Source organism: Malurus melanocephalus, unplaced genomic scaffold (assembly GCF_030028575.1).
Source record: "Malurus melanocephalus ecotype Western Australia unplaced genomic scaffold, MMel_1.1 scaffold_164, whole genome shotgun sequence".
NCBI lineage: Eukaryota > Metazoa > Chordata > Aves > Passeriformes > Maluridae > Malurus > Malurus melanocephalus.
The window spans coordinates 341,586-352,659 of NW_026623396.1; positions in this window are offsets into that span (position 1 = coordinate 341,586).

Genomic DNA, 11,074 nt, shown 5'->3' on the forward strand with positions numbered 1-11,074 from the left:
GAAGGGAAGGGAAGGGAAGGGAAGGGAAGGGAAGGGAAGGGAAGGGAAGGGAAGGGAAGGGAAGGGAAGGGAAGGGAAGAGGAATTTCAATCTGAGGACAAGTAACTTCTCAGACAATGCAAACATGGCTTTGGAAAAAGCTGGTAATAGGAGCTATTGCAAAAGCTTGTTCTAGAGAGTGGCAATTTCTCAAGAAACTCAGAAGCAATTAAATCAAATGGAGGAGAAGAGCAATGAATCTTAACAGTTTATTTAATTCTTCCTTTATAGAAAGCAAATTCTATCCCTAATTTATATTCATTTTCCTGAGAGTGTATTGATAATAGCTAAGGTTTGATAAAAGACCCCAGAGGACTGTTACAAGCATATATTTATTTGTATTTTTGAAATATATKCATATTTATAAGTTAATAAAGATACTTGAAGCAAGCAGTTAATTTAAAGATTTTCTTATTGCTACTGCATTCATCTGTTTTCCTCTCCTTTGTGACTTTTAGACTGGTCTCTTCTTACATTAGGCCTCAAACCTATGCAGAGCTCCACAACAATTTAGGGGTTTGGCTTTTAGGGAGCAGGGTTTGGGTTTTAATTTGGTTGTTTTGGTTTTTGTTTTTTTTTTTTTAACTTTCTAGTAGCTTCTTAGTGTTCCAGGATCCAAACTGAAAGAACCATTTGGGAATGGAGAGTGAAAAACCCTTACATGTAAATGCATTTTCTATCTTTGCGCATAAGAAATGCTGGATTGATTTTCATGGGATTAAAGGCAGGGATAGTTCTGAGCTCAGCAGAAAGCTGTCAGGCTGCAGCTGAGCACACACAGGGCTTGTTGTCTTTAGGCCTTCTGCTGTTTATTCAGTGGGGAAGAATCCAATATCCTTCTCAGTGTTTTTCAGCATTACAGTCACTCACTGCCCAGTTCCTTCAATGAGTTACCGAGTGGAGTACCAAAGACTTGCATCAGGGTCTCATTAGTGCCCACTGCTCCATTCTTTATTCAAGGAGGCATTTCTGTGTCAACATTTCAAAAGGCTCAGACAAAATKATAAATTTTCTCTATATTACCAGAYCCACCCGAGTTACTATGRAGGAGAGGGGAAATGCTGCGTTATGCTGTTGAGCACTATATCTCAACAAAACAACAGTAAAAAATATCTTCCAACAGATTTCTGTTTTTCTTGACGGAGAAGCCTGTGCTCCAGAGCCCTCCCAAGATGTGATTCTTCACCATAAACAAAGTCTCCAGTCCGCTGTGCCACTGCAGTTCTGCTTATTYTCAAAAAATACAGATTTCACAGACACTGAAGGAGTTTCTGGTGGAGAGGGGAGATGAGAAGTCTGGCTGTCACTTCACAGTAAAACCCCTGTCTCTCTTGTTTCCTCGGAGAGCCCTTAACACTGCCGTGGTGCATATATGAGAGGTTAAAAGAAAGCCCAATTTTTGTGTATAGAGCTATTCAGAACAGCAAAAGAAGGAGGCTGCTACACAATACCAGATCTGTCTATTCTTGCAGAGAAAARGAAGCACCAGAAAGGTTGTTTTAAAAGAAGGATGTGCAGCACAGCTGACACTTTGCCATTGCTCAGCAAAGAAAACCCGCTGTAAATGAGGGCAATAGAGACTCTCCTTTGGCAGCTTTTTCAGCTGCTGCTGCTGCTGAAATGCTGAAAAAAAAATGGAGATGAGAAAAAAGGTAKCTGAGTTACCCAGGAATACTAAGGTGGTTGAAAACATGAAAGCTGTATGCATGTGTGATCTTTTAGACAGCAAAGCTGTTTTTCTAGGGCTGGTGGAGATATTTGAGAGACTCTTTCTTTGGCATCTTTTAAAAATAAATTTGAAAGGTTTTGTACATGCCAGTGCTTAAGACTCTGTAATATGTTTGACTTCAGAAATAGTCGGACGTAGGGTACTCTTTCTTCAAAATAATTTGAGGAGTAAAAAGCAAGAAAGGTTTKATTTAGCTTTAAGAAACTGGTAGGGAGTTGAGAAGATTAACTGGCATTTCCTGACAAAGCTGATTGACTACAATCAGCTTCTTCCTACAGGTTCAGCAGTCTGGTGAGCCCCCATGCAAGTGATAAACTGGCATCAAGGGGATTTGCCGAGGTGTGCTATAGGCAAATGGAGTCTATAGCGTTTTAATAATGTATAGCAGCTTATAAGCCACAGATCAATCAAAAGAACTCAGGTGCCTTGCAAAAGTTACAGCCCAAAGTGGCTAAAATATAATGAAAGAAAATRTTGTGAAAAGTTCAAAGTCACACAGCAAAGTCCAGCCACACATTCAGTGAGACKCACACAGGGAAACAGCTTCTTACGGTTCAGCCGTTCATGTTCCACCACAGATGCTTATCACTGCCGTGTGGTTTACTGCACAGTGACTCAACTCAGCCTCTAGATGAAAGATTAGACTCTAACCCAATAAAACTTTCTTCTAAAGACACAGTTTACTGGTGCAGTGTCTATAAAGAGTCTTCTCTGCTTTACATTTTTCTGGTCCAATAGTAAAAATTTTTTTTTTTGGCCAAAGGCTTATACTTCCATGTTGCCCTTTAAGCCATTTAGCTCAGCTATACCCTGCAATGCCATTTTTTTTTCTAGCCATTATAAATTACATWAGTATTATTCTAAAACATTTTTTAAACATTTACACACTTCGTTACAGCAGCTTTTGGAGACATCAATCCAATAACCTCTAAATTTGGTTGAAAAAACCAATAGATAAATAGAAGCATAAATAATTAAAAAGCTAGATTATAATCTTATTTTGAATGTTTATTTTAAGTCATTTCAAAAGCATTTACTGTATTCATTAGCAAGGTATTAGTTAATGTGTATAAGCTGTGGTAAACCCCTATATTTTATTTAGGCCTTAAGAAACTACTTTGTCTTTTTATTCTGTGTCTTTCTTTAAACTGTAATGACTTACTAAATGTCAGAGTAGACAGAATCAGGGAATATCTCAGTCAGCAGCTTCTAAATCAACCAYTAATTAGAAAATCTAGAATGCATCTTATTTGCATGTGCAAATTTCAGCTACTGCAAATGTATTGGGGCTCTTCCAAAATCCTCTAAGCAGCAGTTGCTGCAGTTACAATGAATGGACAATTAATCTTCTGTTATTGCTTTAATATTTAAATATCTGAAATCTAAATCTAAACATATGGTAAAAAAAATCTTTAATGAAATTTATTTTAAAAAGTCTTTCCTATTAAAGATTTTAACATTATATGTCTTATAATACTGATGATGTCTTATAATATTCTACAATTTTTGAGTTTGGAAATGGAAACAGGGTTGCTACTTCTACAAAATTAAGTAAGATAATGAAAATTATGAAATATTCTTTCCTCACTGAAGTTTTCATATTCTTAGAGCATTCTTTGTGATTTTTCTGCATTTTACATCATATATTAGATTATATACAAATGCATTTAACATCACTAAAGTGAATTAATGAAATGTGAGTGAAAATGCTCCTTTGTCCGGTCCTACAGACAAAGCAAGTCCCAGATTGATCCATGTCAAATGCAAATATAAAAAAGGCCTTGTGAAGAGCCAGCCCAGATATCATGCATGGAGAAAGAAGAACTTTACACAGGTTTCTTCTCTGTCTGTTGAATCTCTCATCACGTTTTTTAGTTCCTTGCTCAATCTACCCAGAATATTTTCTCTAAAGTTGGCAKGTACCTCTTCCTCCATGTGTTCAAGAACTTACCTCCACCCTTCCAATTCCCACTCATTCCCACATGCTTAGTTTCCTGAGACAAACATCCTTTGTTTCTACATCCATACTCCTCCAGCAACACTTGCAAGAAGTCAAATCCTTCCCTTTGCTACTGCAGCAATTGTAGGGAAAGCTTCAYGTGGAATTTTGAGAAAATAGAAAAAAAAAAAAAAAAAAAAAAAAAAAAAACAAAAGAGAGAAGTCTTAGAGAAGACCCTCACTGAAAATCATTTTTAAAAAGAATCCAATATTTTTACATGATATGTTCTCTTCCAAAAATCCCAGCTTTTCCATTCCAAAGAATATTTCCCTCTTGAAATCAGCTAGCATTTAGAAAAAATCAAATAGTTCAGTTTCCAAAGAATCAAATTAAATTAAGTTCACTATTTGTCACTCCTGTCACACTCATTAATGGCAAATTTAGCAACAAGCAAGCTCCAAAGAACACTCTTTCTGGCTTGTAGCTTTTTTYCTAGGTCACATACTAGCATGACCCACGTGCTAAACTTGTCAGTCACCTCTCACAATAAGAGTCAGTCAACTTCTCAACAGCTCCCTTTTGTTTCTCATCCTTGTTAGCAGCTTTATTCCCCTTTTCTCTAAACTGTGTSCTCAACTGATATATGCACAAAACACACTGGTTTTGGTCAAGTACAGAAGAAAGAACTGCAGCCCTAGGTCGATTTCTTATAGAGTTTTCAAGTATCTGCTTTATGTAATAATGTTCTTTCCATTTGTGAGAACAATATAAAAATTCCAATAGACTYAATCTACTTCATTACTAACACTTTTATGTTCCTACTTTAACAGACCAGATTTTTGACTGAACATACAATTTGCATTATCAGCATTTGATACAATTTTGAATATATTGTGATATTAATAGGTTCTTTTATTGTTTGAAGTACTAATTTAGGAAARAAAGGTTGAATTTTCTTTCTAAAGATGTAACTTTCTATCGTGCTAGAGGTGTCATTTTTCTAATTGGCAGATGCTAAAACTTTTCTATAGATTTGCCTTATAATATATTTAGTGCTTTAACAAGAAACATCTTATATATTTCAGTGATAATAAAACAATAACTCTTTGGTCATTTCTCCACTTGCTAGTGRSGTTCCACAGGGCTYCATTCYGGGCCAAGTTCTGCTCAACATCTTCATAAACAACCTGGACACAGGACTTGAAGGTTAACTAAGTTTGCCGGTGATACCAAACTGGGAGGAGCTGTTAAGGGTAGGGAGGCCCTGCAGATAGACCTCAACAAATTACAGAACAGGGCAGCCACCAGCTCTACAAAGCTCAGCACAGAAAATGCTGAATTCTGCACCTGGGAGGGGGAAACTCTGGATGCACAGACAAAGTAGGGGACAAGAAGCTGGAGACCAGCCCCACAGAAAGGAACCCAGGGATCCTGGTTGATGGAAAGTTGAACATGACCCAGCAATGCCCTGGCAGCCAGGAGGGACAACCCTGGACTGAGGAACATCAGGCACAGCATCGCCAGTAGGACAAGGGAGGGGATTGTCTCACTCTGCTCTGCTCTGGGCCAGCCTCACCTCGAGTGCTGGGGGCAGTTTTAGGTGACACAGAATAAAAAAAGACATTAAACTATTAGAGAGTGTCCAAAGGAGGACTGCGAAGATGGTGAAGGGCCTTGCAGGGAAGGCGTGTGAGGAGCAGCTGAGGTCACTTGGTCTGTTCAGCCTGGAGGAGACTGAGGGGAGACCTCACTGCAGTTACAACTTCATCATGAGGGGAAGAGGAGGGRCAGGCACTGATCTCTGCTCTGTGGTGACAGCGACAGGACCCAAGGGAATGGCCTGAAGCTGTGTCAGGGGAGGTTTAGGTGGGATATTAGGAAAGGTTCTTCAGCTGAAGAGTGTTTGGACCCYGGAACAGGCTCTCCAGGGAAGGGGTTACCCGTTTTTATGTCCCCAGAGTACACAATACCATACAAAACTGTAGCTATGTGGGTTGAAATGCTTTCAAATGAGAAAAACAGTTAAAGATAGATTCCTTACTTTGAGCTTTTCCCAAAAAAGGATAAAAGAGGAATATTATCTCCACCAACTTTTTGTATATTTACCTTTGTTTTGGGACATCAGCTGTCCCAAAAATGCTTTATTCCTGTGGCAAACTGTTTACATTCAGGTTTTTTTTATTTTAATTTTATTTTCAATTTAAATGGTCCGAGTAACCTATTTTTATTTAGAATTGATCAAAACCTGTYCCTTATTCTGAATCATACTTTTCAACATAGACTCCCTATCTTCCTGAGAAATTTTGGACATCTGACCCTACTTCTCATCAATTTTGTTCATCATCCAGCCCTGTTATTTTTTAATCCCTCGTTCTGCACCAGGTGTAACTTTAATTYAGRTTTTTGGTTTTCCCTGACCAGAGTRACTATCTCTSTTCCCCACACTTCACTCCATCCTTGCTTTAATCATTGAGCCYAACCATCCACAACCCAGTCTTGTTTCCTTTAAAGCTTTAGTTCCACCTCCACCAAAGTGAGAAAAAGATCATTATCTCCATCTATTTTAAGGGAAGGTGCAAAGAGTTAGAATTTGGTCTGGATTCGGATACACTGTGAACTCTTAAACTTTTTATTAAGACTCAAAACCTTTTCATATCCTTTAATTCCCCATTCATTTTTCCTTTAAACTCTTACCCCGACTACTTACTGTGACAACTAAATCATGAAAASAGTAACAAATCCTTCCACATCATCCTTCAAATCTGGGGAAAAGTAAMAAGAATAGTTCTTTWTGTGGTAAAATTTACTGGAACAKCTGCTCTCCACWGTGACACTGGTTTGGCCAAGAKATGCTCTGGTCTGCTTAWCTTCYAGCAAATTAGAAAAGCAAAGAAAATAAATTATCAAAATTAGGATCCTAATATTTAAATTTGGACAGGATTATTGCTTATTATCTTCACTATTAATTCTAATGAGCATTKAYATAARTATATAATAAATAAATATATTTRAATAAAAGTTTCTGAGATATCYKAACACAGAGGATTAGACTTAAYATTAGGGATGAACAGTCAGTGAGATTATTTTTTATTCAAAACYGATCAAATTATTTGAAGTWTCTGSTGAGAGTTGATTRAATGAACAATTCAGTCATAAAATARTCAATGGGAAAAAAGTGCTATATTCAAAGCCATGGTTGGCAGTGAGACTTCAAGGTCCAMTTTGAGAAATTACACTGGAAAGAAATAAGTGACTATGGAATGCAGCAAGCCTTGCAWTCCCACCTTAGTACTCCTTGAAAGCATTTCTCATATATTTCGGAACTATCTAAGCAGGAAAACATACTTCACTTCAAGTCCAGCTTTTAATCCAGCACAGTGAAGTCTACCACTAAACCATGTCGCTGAGTGCCACATCTACACATCTTTAAAATGCATCCAGGGATTGTGATTCCACCACTTCTCTAGGCAGCCTGTTCCAACATTTGTGTGGTAGGCTGGCCTTGGCTGGACACCAGGTACCTGCCAGGCTGCTCTATCATTCCACTACTTAGTAGGACAGGGGGAGGGAAAATAAGGTGGAAAACATCCCAAAACCATAGGTCAAGATAAAGGCAAATGAATAAAAAGAAAGCAAACGCTATGCACAGAAGCAAAGGAAAACAAAAGATTTATTCTCTCCTTCCCATCAGCAGCAATTTCCAGGCYCTTTCCAGGCAGCAGGGCTCCAGGACATGTAGAGGTTTTTCCAGAAGGCAAACCTTGTAATAATTAACACAAACCCCCATGTGCACACAATTTCTTTTAACCTTTATTGATCAGCAGACTCTATAAGGTACAGCACATCCTTTGGGCTGCTTGGGTCAGCTGCTCCAGCTGTGTTGCCTCCCAAGTTCTTGCCCATCCTCAGCCTGGTGAGATGGGATTGTGCTGAGGCTGTGATGGCACAGCTCAGCAGTAATCAAAACACTGGTGTGTTTTTCATTCCTCACTAGCTGCCAATATAAACCAATAAAGCCTCCTTTCAGGTAGTTGTAGAGAGTGATAAGATCCCCTCTGAGCTTGTTTTTCTCCAGGCTAAACACCACCGTTACCCTAAGCTTCTCCTCATCAGACTTGTGTTTAAAAGCTTTCACCATTTGATTGACCTTTTCTGGACATCTTCTTAGACAGTTTTTTTATCTTCCTTTTTCTTTCAAGGTCCTGGCACTAGGTCTGTCCCTGATCTGATAGCCAATGTCCTTCTGGGATCTGTGAGATGCTCACTGTTTCTTTAGCAAAATGTCCTGGACAGCCACCATTGCTGACACAGGAACTTGAGTGAGAATTGTAGATTGCAATGGGACACCCAAAACTGTCCATGAGGCTTTTGGCCCAGAATAAAAATTGAAGAGAAATTATCACTCTGAAGAGAAAGATGCCCACCACCCAGGTTAGACCTGGAAATTGCAAGGAGGGYTTTTTAAGCAGAGAAGGAGTCAGCTTGAAAGAAGTATAAAGGAAGTGAAAATATTGGTAGCAGTGCAGAGAAACTTTGCAGTGGAAATGACTTCTCTCTGAGATGGGGGAGCATTAAACTTGGGGCAAGGGATTTTAATTTTCTAGAATGAACYACAGAAATCTGTTCAGACATGCAGATGTMTACTAACATTTAGTAAGTGACTACYACTGTGATCTATCTGTTGTGTTGCTGGTATAGATCCTAAGTGCATAGATCACTAATTGCTCTTAAATTACGTGATTCTAACAAATTAAATCACTTTTATCCTCATTTGGTTTAATGTATGAATGATTAGTCTGCAAAAAGTTCCAAAAGTAGTAATTTTTTAAAAATTATTTTCATGGAAGYAAGTTACCAGAACTAAAGAGAGGACTTTTTGCTTTGTCTGGTCACTGGTTGCTGAATACCTGTTCAATGCCCTTCAAAAGAACACAAAACACAAATCCAGCAAACCCCGAAAAGCAATTTAAAAATTGCCAAAATCAAAATAGTGCTTGTTGCTCAAAATTGCAGCCAGATAAGAAGTTATGAAATGAATAGGATGGACAAAGAAAAACAGTCATCAAAAGTATTGGTGAAAGGAGCARAGGATAGAAAGTCTGTGTGTAGAAGATTTACATTATTTAGGTACTGGTATAGATGTTTCTTTCTTTTAAAAAATTTCTGAATTCAACTAACAGTTTCCTCTAACAACTGTATAATTGCCTATTAATTGGGAGAGGGGAGAGGGAGGGCATGGAGAAATATTTCATATCCATGRCAGGTCACTAGCACAAAGCTTGAAAAATACGTTATTCCCAGATTACTCAAATATGAATACAATAAATACAGTTGCACTTTTGCCACATGCTACTGAAAAGAGACATCCAAAAATGGTATTAATTATAATTCTCATTTTTTTCTGAGTCACTCACGTAACTGAGCCAAGGTATTCTTTGGTCACTGTTTGCTGCGAGTATTCTCAAGGAGCCGAGAAAAAGAAAAAAGAAAAAGAAGTATTAGCATCCTGTATGGCAAACACAGATCATAWATTCATTTTTAATTAGTAAAAATCCAGCAAATAATTTTTCTACATTTCATTCTTCTGTACATCAATCATCTATTAAATATCAAACAAACAGATTCCTAAGAATATTACACATAAAAGAATATGAGGTTGTGGACTTGTGTCAAAAAGAAAAAAAAAAATCAGAGAAGGCTGGGGCTTTTGTCCCCATTTTGCTTTTTATTTTTTCCCCTGCATGTAATCTTGCAATTAGTCAAAACTAATTTAAAGCAAGGAATTAAGGTGCTGTTGAGGGTTAGTTTATTCTATGTCTAGCCAATGACATCTGCATTCCAATTAAATAGCCTCAACCATTGATAAAGTTGCACAAATGAAGGTGTTTGTATTTTATTGATGGTGCATGTTTCAAAGCTAGCTCACCTTTCAGACAGGAGAAGTATAATTACTTTCAGATCAACAGTGCAAGAAATATGGAAAGGCATCTGGATACAGCAGAAAATTTGTGAGGAAAGTTTTTCCACAATTATCTAAAGATAAGAAACATATAATATTGTTTGTTTGATGGTATTTATATTCTTGGAGTTTTAATTTTTGTAAATCACAGGCACTTTTTTTTTTTTTTTCCACAATTATTTGCAACCCAATTGAAGCTATTTAAATGTCAAGGCATCTGACACAAATACACAATTGCTACTTAGATGTTTAAATTAGCTAAATTGAGCCTGAAGTTAATTGCACATGTAAATCTTGCCCAGTAAAGGCCAGTTTGTCAACCCAAGTACCCAAAATATTTGCATGTACATCACTTCCAACATCGACACTTCCTGATACCTCCCTACAATGCATGCATCCTTCCCATTATAAATTCTATATATGAGTACTAGATAACCCGTTCACCAATGGTAATTACACATCTGTCCTTTAGTCCTTTAAAAACTCAATCCCATATCACTTTGTCCATTATTTTGCCCCCAGCTCATGGCAGACTAACTGCTGTGTGATTATCCAGATGATTCTGTTTATTCCTTTGCACACTGACACTCTAAAACTTGTCTCAGCTTTCTTGAGTTCTCTTGGTRTACTGGAAAAAGAAAAATCTACTAGAAATTAATAGATACCATTTTCAAGATAATCAATAGACAATAAACTAAGTATTTTCCCACTTTTCAGTGAATAATGTAGTTATTGATATAAAATTTCCCAAAGCAAAATGTTACAGTTCACATCTGCTCTTTTATACTGCTCTATTGTAACAACAAAAATAACATATTGTGTAATCCAATGTAGGATACCATAATTTTTAAATACTCAGTTTTTACGTAGGGGAGGAAATTGTACCTATTGGCTTTGTTGCAAAACAATTTTTATACAGTATTGTTTTTGTCAAAATTAAGTTACGAAAATAATTTCCAAACCATGTGTGAATGATTTTCAACAAAATATCATCCTTATGAGAAAATGGTTTCMTCTGATTCAGGCACAATTCTACCATAATTAAATTTTTTTAGAAATCCAGGACTAAACTATGAAATTCAATTATAGGCTGACACAACTCTCATTTAAAAAGGTGGATCTTATTCCATTGTAATGTCTTTTTTTTACATCTGTCCTAAGAAGACTTTAGGTGACAATCACCATATTGTTAAATATACAGTGAGCAGCTAGAGCTGTTGATTTTTAAAACTGTGTCAAGTCTACTATGAAGTGTCCCAAGATGCTAAGTTTTTACCCTGAAAAACTAAATTGAAGACAGATGACAGTCTRGTGATCTCAGAGTTTGGGGGATTTCTTCTAGTTCCTTAGCTTTATTCTTTTTAATTGGTTATCCCAAGGCATGGAAAGACAGAATGACCCAATTTC